This window comes from Anser brachyrhynchus (assembly GCF_964034855.1).
Source record: "Anser brachyrhynchus genome assembly, chromosome: 9".
Classification (NCBI taxonomy): domain Eukaryota; kingdom Metazoa; phylum Chordata; class Aves; order Anseriformes; family Anatidae; genus Anser; species Anser brachyrhynchus.
The window spans coordinates 7,482,979-7,502,557 of NC_137703.1; the positions used below are offsets into that span (position 1 = coordinate 7,482,979).

A 19,579-nucleotide genomic window follows, 5' to 3' on the forward strand; every position below is an offset into this window, starting at 1 on the left:
CACTCACTCCCAGGAACATTATAGGAGCCTGACTGCACAAATCCTACTTCTGAGCTATAAGCGTTAGATTTTTGACATGTTCATGAGAACCCTGAAAATAAGTTAACTTGGATTTTAACAACCTTTGTGTCCCTGAACCCCAGCTCGCCACCACAAATACAGTTTGTTACCTCAGCCGTTAGCAAACAGCAGGAGCTGCACAACCTGGAACGGCCGTGTCAGTGTCTGTAGCTCTTCTGCTACAAGAGGGGGGGAGTCGGGGATAATTACAGACTGAACGAGTTGCATAATGCAGCGTGCATCCTCATCAGTACATTGTGTCCTGATTACTAGCGGAGAAGCTAGAGCTGCATCGAAATTATAGTTTTAAATTCATCTGTCTTTATTCTAACAGACTGAATGCGAGAGGCAGGAACAACCAATTCCAGAGACGAACAAAAATTGGTCAGGGGCTTGGAAAGAATTGTATTGTCTCCAGGCTGGCAGGCAGACAGCTGCTGATTTCTGTGTAGCTCCGCGTTTAAGGAATTGGTGGAAAGGCCTTTGAGCAGGCCAGATTCCCCACCTGAGCTCTTCATTAGGTTTAATTTTAGGACATCACTCTTCTCTAGTTACCACAAGGGATCAGGTAAACCTATGTCCAGTGACTGCTGCCCAGGAGATATATAATGCCAGGTCCTGGCCAAAAGAAAAAAAAAGGCTAAAGAGAAAAACAGCTGCTCAATCTGATGCTCAAAAGCTGAAAACGAATTAGTTTTAAGATGAATACAACCTCCTGCACACTAAAATGTCCCAGTAGGATTTGGGTTCAGTTCCAGATCTTCAAAAGGAAGATCTCTGAGCATGTCTTTGCAGGGTTTTTGAACTTCTTGTTAGCCTATTCTCTGAATGGTTTCTTTATTCTCACCTTCTAGAGAAGCTAGCCCCTTCCTAAAGATCCCATGCTCCATCTTTTCTGGCACTTCCCACACCATCAATCTGGACAATTTGTCACAGCAATTTTCATTTGGTTTTCATGGCCTTTCTCACTATATTACATATTGAATTAAACTAATTTACCCCCTTCTTATGTTAACAAACAATTTGTATTGAACTCGTGCCTTCCTTCAAAGACACTGCTTCCTTTCATATTCTGCTGTATATAAAATGCCCACAGAGCCTCTTCCAGAATTCATTACTTATCACTTCTGATGCAAAGATCAAAGGCACGCAGGGCTGTAAAGCTGAATTTTCCTCAGAAGCAGACATCAAGATGTCCCACCAATTGTTTTGGCATACGCATTCTGGTGTATATCTGAATAAGACATATGTATATTTTCCAATTAATATTCACCAAGTATTCTTGGTATTTCTGCTCTTTATAGTCATTGTTCTGAATAAAAATATAGTGAATTTATTGACTTGAAATTTTATCTGAAGGAAGGTACCAATATACTTGTACAGTGTTTAACTGCCTCTTAATGACCGTAGGCACATAATTACTGCTGAAAGATTGCACAGGCCTAAAGCTGACCAAACGCTTTCAGCAGGCAAGCGCGGGCCAAGGGCTCCCAAACAAACACTGGTTACTGAACCTGTCCTCCTTATGCAAAGGAGGAACCCATGATGCTCTCATGCTCCACGTCCCTGAGGCCCCAAGCGCTGACACAGCTAGATCCAGTTTGGGCAAGAAGGTACAGTATCGAGTTGACCCACTCTAAATGTGTCTGCTAACCCAGGTTATTACAGCCTATTCTGTAACCACAACCGTAACAAAACACGGCTATAGGACAGGCTGAGCGGTTACCTCTAGGAGCCCACAAAACCCATAAAATAGGATTTCTTGATGCTTGAAGAAGAGGTCAGCTTCACCCCAGAAAGCTTTAATTCAGCACCCCTGGAAACGTCCAAGTGGAGAACAACCTCCCCACCTCCTTTAATTAAGGCAAACCAAAACCAAAGGCTGTTAGGTTACATATTCTTGGCAAACATAAATAGTAGATGATCATTCACATTGGTACAAGTGTAAGCTCATCCTTAATGTTCAGATGCAAAATGTTCCCAGAAGCTGGGCTTTATCATGCAGTATAAATATAAACAAAGTCTTGTTATAAAACATTAACACGTAGATGACCAGAAACCCAATATTTATATTAGTAAATGGTTCGACTGCTGCTATTATTTTAAGGTGTGTTTTTTTCCCTATCATTTAATATTAATTTCAAAATAAATGACCTGAGCGTACATATTCTGTATGCTATTCAGTTTGAAATATACAGTGCAGAAGTTTAATTTTCATTCTGAATTAATTAAGAATTAATGACTACTTAGAGTGTTAGTCATGTCTGGAAATGCTATTTCTCTCAAAGGAAAGCAGTGGCAGAATTAGTCGACTCTGAGCAGCACAATTAGATGCAGCCTCATGAAAAGCATGAAGAGTTCAGCACATTAAAGGTTATTATTTTACTGAGCATGTTATACGCAACGAATAAACCTTTTGTACGTCTGCAAACCATTTAAAATTAATTTTTTTCAGTCTTACATATTGTATTAGAACTTCAGCTGTCCAAGTATCCTTCATTTCTTCAGTCATTAAAATTAATATAATTGCACGCTCTGAAGTATGGCTGGCCAGGCCTATGGTTTAGCATAGCTTCCAACACTGCACAGCATAAATGTTCTTAAGGGATGGGGAACCCCGTGGTCATCATTTCTCCAATTTACTACCAAACGTTATATCATTCCCCCACCCCCTGATCTCTATGGGAGGGTAATAAGCAATAAGGAGGCAGTAAGGAATTTTAAAAGAAGCCTGGTTCAGCAACAAAGAGCACGCTTATTGCTCGGTTTATGGTAGCCTGAGGTCTGAAGATCATTTCTGCTGTACGGGGCTCCTTGGCAGGTGTTTTTCGTGGGCTGTCAACCGGAAAGCACGAAAAGGAACTTTTGGCAACAAGAGAAACCTGCACCGGGGAGCCTGCTCCCAAGGCAGCCCAACTTCCTCAGGTAAGGGTCTGTTGCAGGTAAGTACAAAATATGCTGAGATCCCAGAAACATCATGCCAGACACATTCTCCACTGAATTATTAAGTGCTGACAGCGTGCTCGTCACCCGGGGTTAAACGCATCCCACGGAAAGGAATTACACAGGCGCATATGCTACCTTGCAAGAGCTAAGCGAGCCTTTTTATGAATAAAAGATTTTTCTGAAAAACAACTTCTTTTCTCAACTGAAGTTATTTGTAAATCCAGATCAAATCACAGAATTGCCTCGGAGGATTAATAAAAGAAGGAAGACAAGCTTAAAAATATTATGGACGTATTTAAATCTCATAGTTTGAAACAACAAGTATGATCTTCCTAAGTTGTTTCAAAAATATTTCTTTTGCACTTGGCATGAGAAGATATTCTAACAGAAAATCTTCATATAAAGAAATCTTCCCCTCCTGCATTTTGGACCAAGGTTTAATTTCACGCAGTATTAATTTTGGAGGTTTGTGTGGAAAGGAGTTGCCTACATTGGAAAAAGCAGTTCTGTTTTGCAGTCATAAGACCCCAATGTTTAGGACCTGGTCCTAATTTAGGTTAAGTGTAAAAAAAAGAAATTGCTCAAGTAAAAACAGTAAGGACAGGCCAATTTTTTTAATGAACCGTGAAACCAAGGTGCTAAACCGTGAACTACACATCTTGGGCAAAGAAGAATGTGAGAGAAGAGCAGAAAGTGCAAGAACATCTACAGAGGTCATACAGAAAACAAGATGACTACTTGCAAAAGCTCACAAAGTTCCCAAGTCAGCAAGATGATTCCCATATTAAAAATTAGGAATGTTTTTACCCATATTGAAGCTTAGATTTGCTAAGGCTAGGGACTGGATTTGGACTAATTTAACCTAAACCAATGGGAATTTAGGAACTGTGCACAGAAAACAAAGGCAGCAAGAGACAGTCATCGTAATTGGGTTCAAAACCCTCCAAGAGCTGAGCTGATCAGACGACACCAGTTATTGGTGGTACAAAGGAAAAAAAAAATGAGATGAAATTTGAGGGGAACAAGCACTTTTACAGCTCCAGCTAAATAAAAATCTCCAACCGTCCTATGGTGCATTAATGTTTATTGAGCAACAGAAATACAAAGAAAAGAAAAAAAAGACACCAACATTACAGCCACCCACAGCCTTCCCCAGGTTCTGCTTGTAAGCATAAAAGATGAAGTGGTTTAATACCTTTTAATAAGACTGAGTCATACCACCTCTTCTCATCAGCAGCCTTCACGGCAGCACAATGGCAACATCCTCACTTGAGCAGCCTCAAGGATAATGACACTGTCAAAACTTTCCATTGTGCGAGCAGAATATTCGAGAGGGAGATCAAATTAAAATATTTCAGCATCAAACCGGCAATGTACCTGGGAATTCAGCTGCTGAGCATCCTGAATTTGCAAGCATTTATGAAACTGGTTACATGATAGGAAACTCTGGGAGAGGACAGGACCAAGATGGACAAACCAGAGGAGCCCTTCCTACACTGGAACCCTGTAACTGAACTCATTGGGAGGCTAAAGAGTCACGTTGAAGCTCTTCCTTCTGCTGCACATCTCTTCCCTCTGATGCCCCCAAATCCCATCAGGATTTGAAGGGCCATTCAGCTTCTGCCAGCACCAGGGCCCTGACCTCAAGAACAGGCTGTGAGCATAAACTCAGCCACGAGCAGGGGCCCAGCCATGAGCGGGCTGTCAAAAAAAGGGAATTTATGCTAAGTCACCTGTATTAGCAAGAGAACATCACTGATACCTATCACTGATACCCAGACATCACTGATACCTATCTCACCGTGCCATTTTATCCAGGCCTACCCTGGGGCTTGAAGTCAGCAGGAAAGATACCTGCAGATCTCATTTTAATTAGTACTCCAAGTGCAGAAACACCGTGATTATCGCCACTTTAATTCCATCCTGCTATGCATGGGAATTTAAGTCTTGTACTTCTCATAAATCATATTTCTTCAGGATCCCCTGCTTCGTTCACTGAAAACTGGGGAGGGGGGGGATAACGTTTGCCTGAAGAACAACTGCTCAGTGCTTTACTTGCATTTCCTCACTTGGAAAAATCTCCCAGCCTTTTCCCTCCCGCCTTGGTTGCGGCTGTGCTCTGACAATAGCATTGTTTGCTTCCTTGTATGCTTTACTAGAATATGGGGCATCGCACAGCATTTGCATGATTCATGAGGAACACAACACGCAGCTCCACTTTCATGAGTAGCAGTATATTGTTCTCTTCTTACAGATGCAAAACTGAGATGCAAGGGCATTAAAAGGGGGAAAAAATTCCCTTTGTTCCTCCACATTTTTAAGATAATTACTTTCCGCACACAAAATTGTGACAGGGCCTTGAAAACTGAGCTTTTGGTGTTTAGTGGCAGAAGGCCCAGCATCTTAACGGCCTTTGACCTCAGCAGCTCAAGACCTTCCAAAACCTCTGACACAGCAGCGAGGCTGAGCATCAGACGCATGAACGACCAGCCTCTGCGGGGGCTAAGGTGCACATGGGAGGTCCTGGTATATTCTCACTTTGGGTGCCAGACATACGGGGAAGACACCCCCAGGAGGTGCCCTGTGGTCTTCACTCAGCATGAAGGAAGGAGATAAAAAGATAGATGAACAAAAGATTAAATGAGCAGCCATTTGGTGTTCCCCAAGTGAGGAACACCCTTTTCCTCATTGGGAGGATAGGTCAAGCTATGGTATCTCTGCATTGCTTATTTATGCAAGTCCTTGTCAGCTTGATGTTTTCAGCTAACTAAAAAGCAAATCCCATCCTTTCTTTCCTGGTGATAGCACCTGAGAGAAGAGCCCCAAGATCTTTACTGCTTGAGATCTTGAGCATATTTCCTAATTTCAGCCTAGATGATTAAAATCTTGCACGATTAAAATGAGTAAAAGCTGTAAGCAACCACAAACAGCTTCTCCTAATAAAAAGCCAGTAAATACTGAGATGCACGTTCCAGTTTAGGTCCTAAACTAAAGAGCATTTCAAGGAGTGTGATTTACAGGCTCCACGTTTGCCTCTAAGCAGAGGCCTCATTCAAATGCCCCGTCCTCAGACCTCCTCACTGATAAATGTCTTTGGCAACTACTCTGAACATGTATCCAGAAAGAGGGAGAAGCAACCATCTAAACACACAGGAGATTTACTACCAGATTTTGGTGCTTGTCTTTCTCATCCATGACAGGATATATCCAGGGCAGGGGAAAAAGGGGCAAACAAGACCAGTTATTTCTGGATATTTAAACGTATCTGCATTCAGAAATGTGGCCATCAATAGAATAACATAAGCTGCAGGCGAAAAAGTCTCACTAGGTATGTCCAGAAAGGGGTATAGTCCCCTCAAGACGCACTTAACCTGGAACATAATGCAGTCCTTCCCAGGACAGATGGACAGGTGATGTCAGTTTTGGATTACTTCCCTTCCTGGAATTGGATTTTACTAATGTAAGTATGTTATCCCACCACCTGGCCACCCTCCCAGTTTTACAACAGGTTTTGTGGTATTAAAGAATTCTCAAAACTCCTCTTGGAAGGATGCTTTTATGTGAAATCCTTGGTCTTCATACTTGAAGCAAGTAAATTTTGGCCATTAAGACTGGACAGAAAAGCACAAGAACAGCACTGCAAAATAAAATGCATTCCCAAACTAAAATTCTAGAAGCACAAGTCCTTTAAAGATCTAAGATCAATTTTAAAAATACCTAATATGTTTTAACTCCAAATGGAAACAGTTGTGACAAAACAGTCCTTGGCCATGGATGCAGTTCAAACACTGAACAGCGGTAAGGCTAACATGAAATAGATTATTGGAAATAATATGTAAATAGCAATAACGTGAATAGTAATTTACACCATCTACATCGAGAGAAATGTGAGTAACAAGACAAGTCCATCGCAGTCTTATAATTTGCTTTGTTTTGCTAACTTGCTGTTTCGCCAGAAAAAGAATGCCATTTGTGATGTGACAATTTTAATTGACTAATGTCCCATTATAAACCTTGTGATTTTGAACAGGGCCCTTTTCATATTTTTGTAAGGGATCAATAAATACAGATTAACATAATAATCCTTTATTGCTGAGTATATTTATATTGATGTCTGTACTACAGGGCTTTAGGTTTATAACCCTTAATTACTCACGTGGCTCTACGTTGCTTGATTATGGAATTCCATGAAACTGCAAACATACAGGAAAGTTGTCATTAATTTGGAAAGTAATCTGGAATCCAATTCTTTCAGACAATTTATTCTCTAAAATGAGTCCCACAGCTGCAAATATCTACAAACTTCAGTGATGTTTCATTCCCAGAGTGAGCTCATTTGGAATCTTTCTTTTAAAGCAATGTATACTGGCATCGACTGCTCTGAAATTAGTTTAAATTAGGTCACAAATAGACCTATTGCCTATAAAAATCATATCTTTTATAGATAAGTGGTTAGCTCATTATTGGAAAATAGTTCTCCATCCCACTTTAATCCTGTTCTACTTCTTTGTTTTTCTCCCCCTACTTTATGAAATAAACACACTGTGGAAAACTACAAACAAGAGATAAGTGAACTCCCCCCACCTCCTTGTAATTTTGCATCACTGCCAGCTTCAGATACTACAACCCAATTCCTTTGGGCCTTAGATCCACAAGTAAGAATTCTTCCAACATAAGTCAAAAATCTATAAAACAACACTGCTGGAAAAGGCTATAGTAATGGATTGCTCAACACTCATCCAAACTCCACTTAACAGACAATATTAAGGGTCAGATTTGTGATTTCTTCTGGATTTAAGGAAGATGAGAATCTATCCTAGACTGAAAAATAATAATTTGTTGATTTTCTTTTAAAGGAGAATCACAGTATCTCAACGAATAAATTGTTTAAAAAAAATTTTGAGTAAGAGTAAAATGAAAGTCATCTTAATGTATTTCCATTCCATAAGGGTCTCAGCACCCACTGAAGAAATATAACGCCTCTCTCCTTGGAGTCAGAAAGCTGAAAGTGTCCTTGGCTCAGTGTACCTGGCCCTAGATCACCAGTTACCAACTCGTGGCTTGGATTCAAGCTTCATCTAGCTGCCCTGAGCAGTGATTATGTGCATATATGTATTACTTTGACTGCCTTCTTAGCAGTCCTGTATTGGTGATTGCTTTTTCAGATACATGATACCTGGAAATATGCTGGATTTTCCTGATAATACATTAAAATAAATTTGCCTGTAAAAGTAGCAGCAAAGTTTCCATTCCAAGCTGATAGCTATCACATAATGTAGGCCAGAGTTTACATCTGGGGTAGGCCAGCCAACTGCTATTTAAATCTGAAAATGTATGACAATTTATATCAGTTGAGAATCAGACCAGCTGTTTCTAATGGGGTTTCATTTGAAGCAATTACAAAATGTAAAGTTGGAAACCCTATCATCTTGTTAGTTTTCCAAGGCCTATTATCTAGTCTGCATATTGCTTCTAGAGAAGTGGGGGTCTTCTCCAATTACTCATTCTTAATTTATATGCCAGACTCTGAGCTTCTGTCTCCACACAGCTATCCATGACTTCATGCGACACAAACAGAAGTTGCTGCATCACCTAGCGGCTAAAGGAAAGCGTTCGGAGGAGCAAGGACAGGCTGCGCCTCCCAGCCCTTCAGTCTTCCACATTTTCAACATGCAGAATTAAGTGTCTTATTTTAAGAATAAAAATTCTGCATATTTTATTTAGAGAACTAGTGCTTAAAAGTGTGTGGCATGTAAATATATGACACCAGCTCCAAATAGGAACTACCTTCATCAGATCATTGGCAGAACCGCAATTAAAAGGCTTCCCCTCTCGATTCCTGGGCATGGCTTAAGTCACTGGAATCAAAACAAATTTCTTCTCTCAAGTTGAACCCACATACTACTAAATCTCACATCCTATTTACCTACCCCACAAAACTTGTGTGACTTCACTGCATATGAATCACACTCGAATCTGCAGTTTACATCAAGTTCCTTGAGTAGGAGTCTCTACAGAAGTGGGATGCAGCATTATTTTGAATGCAGACAAAGGAGTCTTTTTCCTGAGACGGTAGGTCTGAACAGATCGTTACAGCACAGATACAGAGAGAACTTGCCATACCACAGCTGAGTATGTCTATTAAATAAGAAGCTGAATTTCATATTATTCACAGGGCTAGGAATTTTCTTTCAGTGATTTGTAATGGGGAAAAATGATACACCAAAACCAGATTTTGCAAGACTGAAAGCTTGCCACAGGATGTACTTTCCTGTTTCTTCTCTGCATTTAGTATTTTGTGGAAGCCATAAAACAGGGCGTATCATGGGATACGCCATGAAGCAAAAATATCTAATCCCTGCAGCTGAATGGAGGCAAGAGACACCCAAGATACAATTTCCATAACATGTGCCCAGTTGTAACGTTAGACTGGTCTTAAACAAAAGGTTAAGTATTTCTACACTACACTGCTCTTCAGAACAACACTCGAAGATTTTCAATTTTTATTCCAGCTCAGGACAGAAACACATCAGAATTTTCTCTGGGTAATGATTTCTAGTGTTTCAAAGCTCAACAATAAATATTTATTTCTACACCACTAGCTTTTTCTATATTAAATATATTTTCAAGTGCCACATTTTAAGACTTACAGGACAAGCATTTGAAATTTGCAGACAATTACACCCTTTCATTATCTTCATTTTAACAGGAACGCAGAACACTATTACCAAATACAAAGTGATGAATGTTCCTCCTACGTCAAGAGTTATAAACTACCTAATTCAGGCAGTTGGGTTGGTTTCTTGTCAATATTTTTCTCCCTCAAACTGATAGGGAAAGGAAAAAAAAAACCACTAAGAACTGCATATCTTTGAACAAAATGAAAATCCTTCCTTAGGCCGCTGCATAAAATCCTAAGTACCAAAAATGCTGCCAAGTTTTATATACACTCACAGGTTGTTAATACTTGTGGTATTTTCAAATGTGACACCTGGAGCTTCATGGCACACATCAGACTTCCACAGCCTCCTAGGAAAGCTGCCTGCACAGTGAGGTCTTTGTCAGATGCTCCATCTGATTCATGTTCTCAACGACATGTGCTTATATCACTGTTATGCCGGTTAATAACCTGACCCTGAAAACTGGAAATATACCACAAATCACCATCATGGAAAGTTTACGTCTCAACTTCCCGACTGGATTCAAAGTTCAAATGATAAACTCATCAGTGGGTGTGCTGCTTTCTGGCTAGTGGAAAATCTGTTACTAGCAGGGAACTATTAATCTTCCAAAAAGAACTGCAGTGCCTTACTTCAGATGATAGCTTTGTGGTGGGGAAAGCAAGAAAAATGGCACGGCAATTGTTGCTGACCCTTGCCGTTAAAATGCCATTTACCAACTCTTCAAACCAGGGACTCTCATCCAGGGGGCAGCTTGCCAACAAGATCAAAGTCAGCAGGAGCTTTGCCCGAGAAAGTATTAAGAAGTGCCCAAATAAGGCAGTTACCCAGAATGCAAATATTTCTTCCTTATTCAGCATGTGGAATTCCCATTGATGGAAATGAAAGCACCATGTGTGCAGAAAATGCAAAAGATGTCTACAGCATGGATCAAGGGAAAGAATTTTGCCTGTAGTGTTATGAAATCTTAATCATTTATACAGTTCAAGGACCTCAGGCTGTGGCATAAAAAAAAATTTACACATTCTGTGTGAGAAACACACAATCCACCATTTCAAAGCCTTCTGGATTGGAATAGGGTTGTTTTTCGATTGCCAAGCTGAAGAAGCGAAGAAATACAATTGGTTTTGCATGGAAACAGAGACTGAAGTTTATCAACTAAAGCTAGGATAATTTTTATACTGGAAGAAAAATATCAGGATATCTTTAAATGAACATAACTTGGTCTTACCTCTGAGATGTAGCATTTCTACCATTAACGTAGACTGTTAAATTGACTTTAGCACCATGCTTATATCCCAAACAAGAGTATGGCACCTATCTCTGCACCAACAGTCCTGCTGGAGGACAGACGTGTTACTTTAGTTAATCATACTGATATGGAAATCGGAATTTGCTCCTTTGTGGGCAACTTCCAGAATTAGACTACTTACAAGCAACGTAAGGCTTGAATCGAGTCAAAGATTCATTGCAAATGATTTTACTTGCAAGCTTCCCAGAGCTGGGCAAATACATCTGGACTTCAATACATCTGTAACTGAGCGATGGAGATGTGAATCATTGTTCTTCTGATTGTTAATATTTTTGAAAGTGTTTGCAAGTGCCTCAAGTTGTATGTTGTTTACTGGTTGTCATTCACCATTTACTATTCCCTGTCAAAATGTTTCAGTCATTAAGTCGGAGAGCAGAAAATATACCACATGCCTAATCACACACTGTGAATAATAGAAGTAGACAATTTGTGAATGGTTTGTGCACAAACCCTGAACCGGAACAGAATTCATGCAGACTATTTAACAGGCATCTGAATAACACATCTCTTTCCAGAGCACGGCAATGATTTGCAGGTTGCCTCTCAATTAAGAAGAAAATAGTTAAATTCATTGAGCTTTGTGTTTTGAGAAGCACTGTTAGTATAGTCCTAATATTTTGTCTCTGTTTCTCCTTTCAAAATGGCCATAAGGAGACTACTCCAATTTACTTTTTCTTTCCTGACAAAAATAACCTTTGTTAGGACTTCGAGTTGAAAACGCTTATCGGGAACATATGTCAAAATACATTACAAGGGAATATTGATCGTCTCAGAACTAAGAATCCTAAGTCCAGGAAATGCAAAGAAAAAGTTAAATATTACAAGAAATCCAAGCATGTAAAGATAAGGAAGAGTTCAGTGGGTTCAGCTTTAATTCTGCCCACCATACCTTTTTTTTTTTAAGCATTCTGGGAACTGACTGAAAAGTGTTCAATATGCACTATGCAAAGTGGCTTTCCAGCTTGATCTCTCTCAGGGAGTTCGTGCAGAGCTCTGGCTCCTCTCTTACTGAACTAGCATGCAACCATTTTGTAGCAAATACATGACTGTCCAGTCCTGATTCCTCTTACACAGCCATACAACCAAGCTGAAAATTTTTATAAGCCTTCCTACCACTAAGTCTGAATATTCATAGACAGCCGCCCAAAATAATATAAATGCCTCTGAAGCACTTACAAGTGGAATTGCTTTTAGTATTATCAGCCACATAGCTCACAAATGGAGTAGATTACCCCAGAGTCCTGGGGTGTGCTCATTACTCAGTTTTCCCATTTGTTTAAAGATTGATATTCTCATGGTATCTCTTTGGACTAACATCAGTGCATCCAATGGCAAAACACAGCATTAGACCTTTATAGTGTGCGTGCTACAACATAAATCTGCATTGCCCACATCTGTTCTCAGTACAGAGCACCCTTTCCCCAAAGCCGGAGTTTTACAGCTGATCAGATTACATTTTCCATGTTCTGCTCACGGTGCTCATTCTAGATGGAATTTGTTTCTATGCAGAAGATGAGCACGAGGCCTGTGTGCTATTTAAGCCGCAATTAAGCCCTCAGAAATAGGTCTTAAGTGATGCATAGGCTGCTGTCAGCTCTCTAAATTTCACCCTATGTAATTTCTTCCATCACCCACTCACATTATGTTATTGTCTATGGCTTCAGAAAATTACTACTAGTGCATTCATAACTTCCATTCAACAAAGAGGCTCAATGATTGTTTTCTTTAACGCCCTCTGAGCTTCCCATATTGGCTGTTGTGCTTTTACAAGTACATTTCCCCAGTATGAAATTTCTCTTCCATCTTATATTGGAAGCAGTATAATTTAGAGTTCACTCTGGAACATCTCATCAGGGAAAAGGAATTGGGTATGCACCAGTTCCATTCCTAACATTATACTGACCTCTAGAGTAAGAAGTGCCGCACACCTGACAAATCGGCTGACTGCCTATGAGAAGCAGAAAGGCAGATGAGGACTACCACGAGCTGCCTGCCCTCAGGAAGGGTGCCAAGAACAAGACTCTGGGGCAGCACAGCCCCAAAGGCTGAGCTGGACCTGGGCAACAAATAGGGTGCAATAAGGATCTGGCCATGCCACGGCCTCTGTGAGCAGTTCCAAGAGTCTCACAATAACCCTACACAACACCTTGTGTCTTACTTTTCAATTCACATCCTGAAGACTAGAAAATATAAGATTCAGATAGTTGCTCACATGGATTGGCAATACTTCACACAGAATCTGATATTTACTCTCATTTTCACTTTTCAAAGTAACCTGGAGGTTGCAATATTTTAAAATCTGAGCTACACATCCTCTGTTGCAAGCAGTCATGGGGCAATATACAACATTTTATGCTCAGAGTTTTCTTTGATTTCTGTTTCCTGTTTTCCTTTGTCTGAGCTAACTGACATTAACAAAACATTAGTCAAAATACTTCCTAAACATGAGCATGATTTTTGTGAAAACTTCAGGGTTTCAAAGGCATATCCCCAAGAGACTCAGCATGAAGATATGCTTAATTATTGTTGCCTAGATTCCCCCAGGAAGCCACTAAGGCCTCTTATTGGTGAGTTACTAAAATACATTCTCGGAATAAGAACATAAGCAAACTGCTTTACACCGTGTTGGCCAGACTGTTTGTTACGTGTAGTTGAGAAATAAGAGTAATAAGAACATGATACTAAGGATCAGAGAACCCACTAAGAGATGCACTCACTGCTCCCACTCAGAGCCTGGGCAGCCTGCAATAGCAATCCAGACAACCCTCATCAGTTCCAAGAACTACCCACAGAATTAGCAAGCTGAGTTACATTGCCAGCCAAGTACTTCAAATTTTCATTCAACGCCTCGAGTACAAAGTTCCCCGGGCCCTGCAAACAGAGACATTTGGGGGTGATGACAGTTTTGTGCTTCACATTGTGATTGCCTTTAACAACATACGGCAGCTCATCATTTTCAACAAGGTTCATTCTTCCTTCCTAAGTACATCAGCTATTTCTGGTCACTCTTTCCCTCTGGTTTGATCTCCCGTACCTCTAAAAAACAGGTATGGTCAGAGGCAAGATCTGTGGGCTTCTGCTGTCTGGAAGACGGTAATTCATTCTCTGTGATTTTCTGTGTTACTTCATCAGAGCTTACAGTAAGTTTAAAAACAGCATTGGATAAAGTTTTTCTGGAGGAAAAAAAAAAACAACAGAACACCACAACTCCTAAGAATTACACTGATGCTTAAAAAGCCTTTTCAAGATGTACATTGCACAATGAAGAGCTTTTCTATGATTTTTGAAAATAACCTCCGATAAGACGTTAAATGAAAAGAAAGCTTCATGCTTAAGATTTCAAAAAGGTAGGCAGCTTGTGCTGGTTTTCTCCACTAATTCCCTCCGTGATCAAAAGCAGCAAGCACTTCTTCACAAAGCCATGAAAAGCTCAATCATCAATAAATACAGGTCAGCATTAAGGTTTTTTTGAGCACTAAGGAGCTGAGCACAAATGGCAAGTGAAATGGCAGGGGACAGAGCCAACTTGACATTAGAACACAGGGTGCAGAGTTAGCACAATAAAGGATACAACAGGTTTCTGCAAAAAGGGACTACTTTAACCAGAGCAGCTAATACGCCAAATACGTGGATGGAAGTAGATGGCAGACAGCAAGCAGAAATCAGGAAGGGCCTCAGTTAGTTGGGGCTGAGACCATTCTGCAGTGAGGGCAGACAAACACAGCACTGACCAAGCACACAACTGCGATCACTCCTGGTGGAGGCAAATGCCCAGATACGTACCCTCCTCTGCAGCATTTCTGGTGGCTTAACTATCCTCAGAGGCAGAAAAAGTAAGCAAAAGAACAGGGATTCCACAAGAACAAGCCATTTTCCCTCGTGCCCCTCACAGAAACCTTGTTCAAGACCATAATTCATCAGTCTCTTGTAGATCTGACTGGGCATTTAAGGATGATCTTACCCTTGTGCTATGGGGGAAAACTGAGCTCTGAGACAACGCAAACCTCTCTCTAACTGCTGCAGTAGGGCTGCAAGTGCTGTGAGTTAACCTTAATGACTTTGTAGGGGAAGCCAATGGGCCTTCAGCCCTGCAGCTGTGGCGCACCTCCAGCTGAAAGGCCTTAACTGCATCTTCTTCTCCTAAAAGGCCCATGCATCTGAAGCAGTACACACAGGTCTTCTTTAAGCCCACTTACAGTTTTCTTTGACACACTCGTTCTGCATGAACCTCCCGGCAGTCTCAGGGTGTCTCATCCACCCCAGGATGCTGGGTTGTCCCATCGCCAGGCCAGGCCTTAGTACGCATTCAGGCCTGATGCCTGATGAGTGGCCATGGTAGAGGATAACTAGCTGAATATGTGGGTGGGCTTGGAGAACAGGGTCACCCTCGGCGTGTGGGTTCAAAGACAACTTAAGCAGTGACAGAGTATGAGATAAGGTACAAGATACTGCAAAGGGAAAGGGTCTGATTCAGACACAAAGCGGTATAGAGGGCTGAAGATGTGTCACTGTACTGTTCTGGATTTCGAAATGTGCAAACACACAGGGCCGTAATGGAAATGATCCAGCAGAAATTGCATCTCCAGAGAAAGTCTGCAGCTGGGTCAGTGCAGGCAGGTGGGTTGCATGGTCTGTGATCAGGTATCAGTGACTGAGTGGCTGTAGCCTGACCTAACAGAAAGCCCCAAAAGCTTACATTTTATTTGTGTTTTACAAGTTACCTCCTAAAATAAAAGTCAATATGTGTCAGACTGGTGATTAAACATATAATTCCCTTTGTACTAAACTGATGCTTCCCTTTACCTGTCTGACAAGCAGTTCTGGGAACACAAAGTAGGAAGAGACCTTGGACAGGAGATGAGAGGGACTCAAGAGACTTGAAGTTACTGGAGACACCGGAGGATAAAGCAGCAAAATCAAACCCACAAACAAATTGCTCAAGGTCAAAAAACAATATGCATTGCTGAGATGTGCTGCTTTGTTTCTCAGTCCCAGTTAAGAGAAACAGAAGACCAGACGCACTGTGTGCATTATCCAGGGCTGAGGGAGAAGTAGAATAACCAAGAGTCAACAATCCATAAGACAATATGAAAAGCAAAAGGAAGGGTGGGAGGACCAGGCATGCCAAAAAGACAAACCCAGCTCTTCTAGCAGCTGAGCTGTGACCGTAGAATGAGCCACACTGGGGCTCTGTTTCATTAGGAGCGGAAGAAAAATCTCCACAGGGGGCAAATACATTGGTCAACGGGTATTGTTTGTTCTACCCTTTCAGGTAGAAAAAGTGATGCACTGGTCATTGGGTTTGTGTTTTGTTATAGTTTGTAAGAGCCTCAAAGTGTGCTGGGTTTGCAGCTATACTCTGCCATGCTGCTCTTTGTCCAGTAACACGAATTTTAAAAACAGCGGGTTTCCCCCTCTCTCTACAGAGGCATATACTTGGCTGCCATCCCAGGTAGTTAGACTGGGTTATCAACACATGAGTGAATGCAACGTGGTGATAGCATGGGCGACGTAAGCAGAAATTTCCTAACTTACACTGGGCAGGAAGTTTAATATGATAAAAAGTGATCATTTGATTAATTTAAATCTTTTTTCTGTTGATAAAGCTAGGCCAACTTTTCCAGTGGGAATAGAGAAGCACTGCCTGGTGCCTTTATGTGAAGCCACACTGTCACTCCCACCAGCGTGTTTAGCATACGGTGCTATGGTGTTGACTGCTGGTGCCATAGGCAACCCAAGGGCTCCTAGGAGGTCCCTTCACCCTTGCAAGAGGAGGCATCCACATCTAGGAGAAGTTAGAACATGTTCGACGTGTAGGGCATTCACAAACTCACTGCTTTGGCTATGCAGCAGCTCCTCCTCAGGTGAGGGTATCAGTCATCTCACGGTGCTGTTCTCAGTCGGGCTCAGCCAGCTTACACAGGGCACCAGAAGACAAAGCTGAACTCTCCTCCAGAAACTCATTTGCACGCCCCGTGTTGCCAGCTCCTTTGTGCACCAACACAAGTGTTTCTGGCCAAGCTTCTCCTTTGCGTTGTTAGTTTTAAGCTGGACCAGGTTCTTGGCTTCTTTCTCTGAAAGAACAATGAATTCTTGTGCTGCAAGATGGGACCTTGTAGGATGAGGGACAAGAATGGGCAGGTACCACCGTCTTCCAGAACCAGTGACAGCTTTCGTGACCTAAAGGGATTATGAAATTACGGCACAAGTGGCATGATAGTATCATTCTTAGCAGACTGGGTAACTCGAACTTCCCAAGTAAGGATTCCAAGTGATAAATAATTAATGAGAGGACGGATAATACATGGCACACAGTTAATAATCTTTCTGAGTAACAAGAGTCCGATTACTCAATTTTTCTGAAAGACAGTCATTCGTTAAACACGCATGTGAGCAAAAGTAGTCTAGTGTGACCATCTGAGACTAGTTAATGAAGAGGAACAGGGATGTGGTCAAAAAGCACAGTCATTCAGAACCAAATTGACATTATTTTGGTGTGAGCAATTTTTTTTTTTTTTGTGGCATTCAACCAGTTTTCTGGTATTTTATGAAGCTCTAAAGCTTGGCAATGTTAGGATCCTGTCTGCCATTTGAAAGTCTGGTATCTTGAAAAGTTTAAAGGAGTTCTGATACTCTGGGGAGGTAGGGGTGAGGCAATGAAGAGGGGAAAATGTTGTGGAAGGGACAATTCTTTGCAACTCAGAAGAATCTGTTGAGGAAAAAATGTCAGTTTTCTCGTTACACCCTTCAGCTTCATTGCCTGAGGTGTAAGCTCTGAATCCACGACTTTCCTAGCACAATCCCCTGCAAAACTAAGCAGAGGATGATATGTGCTTAAGGTAACAGGCGTGGGAGCAATTTTCCAGGAATACTTTGAAACTTTATTGTTTACTGTTTTCTGTGTTAACAGTCTGTGAACCAAACCTCTACACAGACATGCTTTGAAAAGGAAAACCTCAGAATATCTGCTTATTGTCCTCACCTAACTTCTACTCAAAGTTGAGCTTTGTTTGTAAGTGAAACTACTTGGAGCCAAAGTCAAGGCCCACAGGACCAAAATGAATGCAGTTGCTCTGTTCCACTAAGTAAACTCAGGGTTTAACCTTGAGGACAGGTTTTCCAAAGATTTGGGGAAAATTTCAAGTGTTCGCGATGCCTATCCAGGGATATGTTAACCCAAACCCTCACCTGACTGGGGTGGAACTGGCACCCAGGCTCTGGCAGCCCCTGAAGGTTGAGGTAGATTCTGGTCACTTATCTGAGTGCTTTAATATTTGGGTGCTGCAAATATTGCCTAGGGCAAGCGCTATTACCCGCAGCCTCAGAGAACAGGATTTACCTGCTTCCAAAGGTATTACTCATGAAAAATTCAAAGAAAGGAAAAATAAGCAAACGGTAACATAAAATGAAGATCCAGCAATACTCTTATGAGCTTAAAACTTGACTCAAGCTGTTAAGTTAACAGCCCCATCACAGTTACTTGCTGATTAGTCAAGCAGCACCAAGTCAGTGTATAGGCAGAGCTGTGCATGTGTGTGATGTAAATATAAAAGGGTATTCCAGGCAACTGCAGCATTTCCCTTAGCAACAAGTCATGTGAACTGTTAAGGAAATGTAAATAAAATAATAAAGTCATATCACCGTGCACAAAAAAAACCCTGCAGAGAAGATGCCCTGCAGATATGAACTCTGTAATAATCTATCCATCTAGAAGCCTAGGTGATTTATTTTCCCACAGCTTTTGTGTGTGTATGTGTCTGAAAGGAGTTTCCTTTATTTAATGGCTCACAGTCTGTTCTGGGGCTTGTTAGTGCAAAGGAGACAAGTCTAATTTTGCTAATCCATGCTGTGAAGGGAGTCAAACAGCATTTCCTATATTCTCTGCCAGTATGAAACAAAATCACACTTCTATCGGGTTCTTAATACTATCTCACAAGATAAACTTCTGTTGCTAATAATACCTGACACTTCTATGTATGAAAGCACTGAAAAAAACTTCAGAACAAATTGATCCCTGGTGTAACTATTGAATTTACTGGAATTAAACTAGGACTAACCTGGTATATTATAGGGTCAAAGGAAAAAGTTGGAGAGCCTCTTCCTTCAGCAGGCTTGCCCTGACAGTCAAGGTTAATGGTGCCAAGCAGAGCTCCTGCCATTTTCCTAGAGCCATCAAAGGCTGGCATTGGGATTATACAGCAGTGATCGGGGGTTGTTGCAAGACTCTGGTTTTCCTTCTTCCTCTTCAATCAGCAGAAAGATGGGAAAGGAAGAAAACCTCATGTCAGTGCACCAATTCCTCATGCAGGTCTGAGGACAGCAGTGGGAAAAACTCAAAATCACCAGCAAAGCAGACTGAAAGACAGAAGAGGAGATAAGCTATGAATACAAACCAGCTTTGCTAAGGGAAAAGTCCTCTACCAGAGCTCTGAATTTCGCAAAATTGGGCCTTTCTAGTTGCTTTAAATTGTCACAAGAAACAGGTATTTTTTTGATACCGTCTAAGCCTTTGTAAATATGTAATTGCCAAAATAATTATTTTTTTTCCTAAGGTGGGAGCATAAAAACATTTTCCTAAATC

General features: G+C 41.2%; 1 long non-coding RNA gene across 1 annotated transcript in view; it reads right to left on the bottom strand.

Moving 5' to 3' along the window:
• Positions 1 to 18,186, bottom strand: part of LOC308200009 — a 200,927-nt gene extending 182,741 nt beyond the window's left edge. Inside the window, exon 1 of the long non-coding RNA XR_013955150.1 lies at positions 14,782 to 18,186. This is a non-coding gene — a long non-coding RNA (uncharacterized lncRNA). The remainder of the gene's footprint in view (positions 1 to 14,781) is intronic.
• Between the last annotated feature and the right edge of the window lie 1,393 nt (positions 18,187 to 19,579).